This window comes from Protomyctophum parallelum (assembly GCF_964188405.1).
Source record: "Protomyctophum parallelum genome assembly, chromosome: 12".
Classification (NCBI taxonomy): Eukaryota; Metazoa; Chordata; class Actinopteri; order Myctophiformes; family Myctophidae; genus Protomyctophum; species Protomyctophum parallelum.
The window spans coordinates 49,603,999-49,608,037 of record NC_139712.1 but is presented as its reverse complement, the minus strand read 5'-3'; positions in this window follow the sequence as shown (position 1 = coordinate 49,608,037).

Here is a 4,039-nt window from a genome sequence, read left to right as displayed (position 1 = left end):
CTCGTTTTTCATCATTTTTGAACATGGGCTATAGCCCCTACCGTACGGCATACTATAGCACGCCGTTTTTCATCATTTTTGAGGATTTGAAAAAAAATCCAAATTTCAAAAACATGGGTTATAGCCCATCGTTTTTTTTAAATTTGAAAAAAAATGTAACCTCGTTTTTCATAATTTTTGAACATGGGCTATAGCCCCTACCGTACGGCATACTATAGCACGCCGTTTTTCATCATTTTTGAGGAATTGAAAAAAAATCAAAATTTAAAAAACATGGGTTATAGCCCATCGTTTTTTGAAAATTTGAAATTTTTTTAACCTTGTTTTTCATCATTTTTGAACATGTGCTATAGCCCCTACCGTACGGCATACTATAGCACGCCGTTTTTCATCATTTTTGAGGATTTGAAAAAATTTCAAAATTTCAAAAAACATGGGTTATAGCCCATCGTTTTTTTAAATTTTGAAAAAAATTTAACCTCGTTTTTCATCATTTTTGAACATGGCCTATAGCCCCTACCGTACGGCATACTATAGCACGCCGTTTTTCATCATTTTTGAGGATTTGAAAAAAATTCAAAATTTAAAAAAACATGGGTTATAGCCCATCGTTTTTTGAAATTTTGAAAACATTTTAACCTCGTTTTTCATCATTTTTGAACATGGGCTATAGCCCCTACCGTACGGCATACTATAGCACGCCGTTTTTCATCATTTTTGAGGATTTGAAAAAAATTCAAATTAAAAAAAAACATGGGTTATAGCCCATCGTTTTTTGAAAATTTGAAAAAAAATGTAACCTCGTTTTTCATCATTTTTGAACATGGGCTATAGCCCCTACCGTACGGCATACTATAGCACGCCGTTTTTCATCATTTTTGAGGATTTTAAAAAAAATCAAATTTTCAAAGACAGGGGTTATAGCCCATCGTTTTTTGAAATTTTGAAATTTCTTTAACCTCGTTTTTTATCATTTTTGAACATGGGCTATAGCCCCTACCGTACGGCATACTATAGCACGCCGTTTTTCATCATTTTTGAGGATTTGAAAAAAATTCAAAATTTCAAAAACATGGGTTATAGCCCATCGTTTTTTGAAATTTTGGAAAAAAAAATTAACCTTGTTTTTCATCATTTTTGAACATGGGCTATAGCCCCTACCGTACGGCATACTATAGCACGCCGTTTTTCATCATTTTTGAGGATTTAAAAAAAAATCAAAATAAAAAAAAACATGGGTTATAGCCCATCGTTTTTTGAAAATTTGAAAATTCTTTAACCTCGTTTTTTATCATTTTTGAACATGGGCTATAGCCCCTACCGTACGGCATACTATAGCACGCCGTTTTTCATCATTTTTGAGGATTTGAAAAAAAATCAAAATTTAAAAAACATGGGTTATAGCCCATCGTTTTTTGAAATTTTGAAATTTTTTTAACCTTGTTTTTCATCATTTTTGAACATGTGCTATAGCCCCTACCGTACGGCATACTGTAGCACGCCGTTTTTCATCATTTTTGAGGATTTGAAAAAAATTCAAAATTTAAAAAAACATGGGTTATAGCCCATCGTTTTTTGAAAATTTGAAAAAAAATGTAACCTCGTTTTTCATAATTTTTGAACATGGGCTATAGCCCCTACCGTACGGCATACTATAGCACGCCGTTTTTCATCATTTTTGAGGATTTGAAAAAAATTCAAAATTTCAAAAACATGGGTTATAGCCCATCGTTTTTTGAAAATTTGATTTTTTTTTTAACCTCTTTTTTCATCATTTTTGAACATGGGCTATAGCCCCTACCGTAGGGCATACTATAGCACGCCGTTTTTCATCATTTTTGAGGATTTGAAAAAATTTCAAAATTTCAAAAAACATGGGTTATAGCCCATCGTTTTTTTAAATTTTGAAAAAAATTTAACCTCGTTTTTCATCATTTTTGAACATGGGCTATAGCCCCTACCGTACGGCATACTATAGCACGCCGTTTTTCATCATTTTTGAGGATTTGAAAAAAATTCAAAATTTAAAAAAACATGGGTTATAGCCCATCGTTTTTTGAAAATTTGAAAAAAAATGTAACCTCGTTTTTCATAATTTTTGAACATGGGCTATAGCCCCTACCGTACGGCATACTATAGCACGCCGTTTTTCATCATTTTTGAGGATTTGAAAAAAATTCAAAATTTCAAAAACATGGGTTATAGCCCATCGTTTTTTGAAAATTTGATTTTTTTTTTAACCTCTTTTTTCATCATTTTTGAACATGGGCTATAGCCCCTACCGTAGGGCATACTATAGCACGCCGTTTTTCATCATTTTTGAGGATTTGAAAAAAAATCAAAATTTTGAAAAAAAATTAACCTCGTTTTTCATCATTTTTGAACATGGGCTATAGCCCCTACCGTACGGCATACTATAGCACGCCGTTTTTCATCATTTTTGAGGATTTGAAAAAAATTCAAAATTAAAAAAAACATGGGTTATAGCCCATCGTTTTTTGAAAATTTGAAAAAAAATGTAACCTCGTTTTTCATAATTTTTGAACATGGGCTATAGCCCCTACCGTACGGCATACTATAGCACGCCGTTTTTCATCATTTTTGAGGATTTGAAAAAAAATCTAAATTTAAAAAACATGGGTTATAGCCCATCGTTTTTTGAAATTTTGAATTTTTTTTAACCTTGTTTTTCATCATTTTTGAACATGTGCTATAGCCCCTACCGTACGGCATACTGTAGCACGCCGTTTTTCATCATTTTTGAGGATTTGAAAAAAATTCAAAATTTAAAAAAACATGGGTTATAGCCCATCGTTTTTTGAAAATTTGAAAAAAAATGTAACCTCGTTTTTCATAATTTTTGAACATGGGCTATAGCCCCTACCGTACGGCATACTATAGCACGCCGTTTTTCATCATTTTTGAGGATTTGAAAAAAATTCAAAATTTCAAAAACATGGGTTATAGCCCATCGTTTTTTTAAAATTTGAAAAAAAATGTAACCTCGTTTTTCATAATTTTTGAACATGGGCTATAGCCCCTACCGTACGGCATACTATAGCACGCCGTTTTTCATCATTTTTGAGGATTTGAAAAAATTTCAAAATTTCAAAAACATGGGTTATAGCCCATCGTTTTTTGAAAATTTGATTTTTTTTTTAACCTCTTTTTTCATCATTTTTGAACATGGGCTATAGCCCCTACCGTAGGGCATACTATAGCACGCCGTTTTTCATCATTTTTGAGGATTTGAAAAAATTTCAAAATTTCAAAAAACATGGGTTATAGCCCATCGTTTTTTGAAAATTTGAAAAAAAAATTCCTCGTTTTTCAGCATTTTTGAACATGGGCTATAGCCCCTACCGTACGGCATACTATAGCACGCCGTTTTTCATCATTTTTGGGATTTGAAAAAAATTCAAATTTAAAAAAAACATGGGTTATAGCCCATCGTTTTTTGAAAATTTGAAAAAAAATGTAACCTCGTTTTTCATAATTTTTGAACATGGGCTATAGCCCCTACCGTACGGCATACTATAGCACGCCGTTTTTCATCATTTTTGAGGATTTGAAAAAAATTCAAAATTTCAAAAAACATGGGTTATAGCCCATCGTTTTTTGAAAATTTGAAAAAAAATTAACCTCGTTTTTCAGCATTTTTGAACATGGGCTATAGCCCCTACCGTACGGCATACTATAGCACGCCGTTTTTCATCATTTTTGGGATTTGAAAAAAATTCAAATTTAAAAAAAACATGGGTTATAGCCCATCGTTTTTTGAAAATTTGAAAAAAAATGTAACCTCGTTTTTCATCATTTTTTAACATGGGCTATAGCCCCTACCGTACGGCATACTATAGCACGCCGTTTTTCATCATTTTTGAGGATTTGAAAAAAATTCAAATTAAAAAAAAACATGGGTTATAGCCCATCGTTTTTTGAAAATTTGAAAAAAAAGTGTAACCTCGTTTTTCATCATTTTTGAACATGGGCTATAGCCCCTACCGTACGGCATACTATAGCACGCCGTTTTTCATCA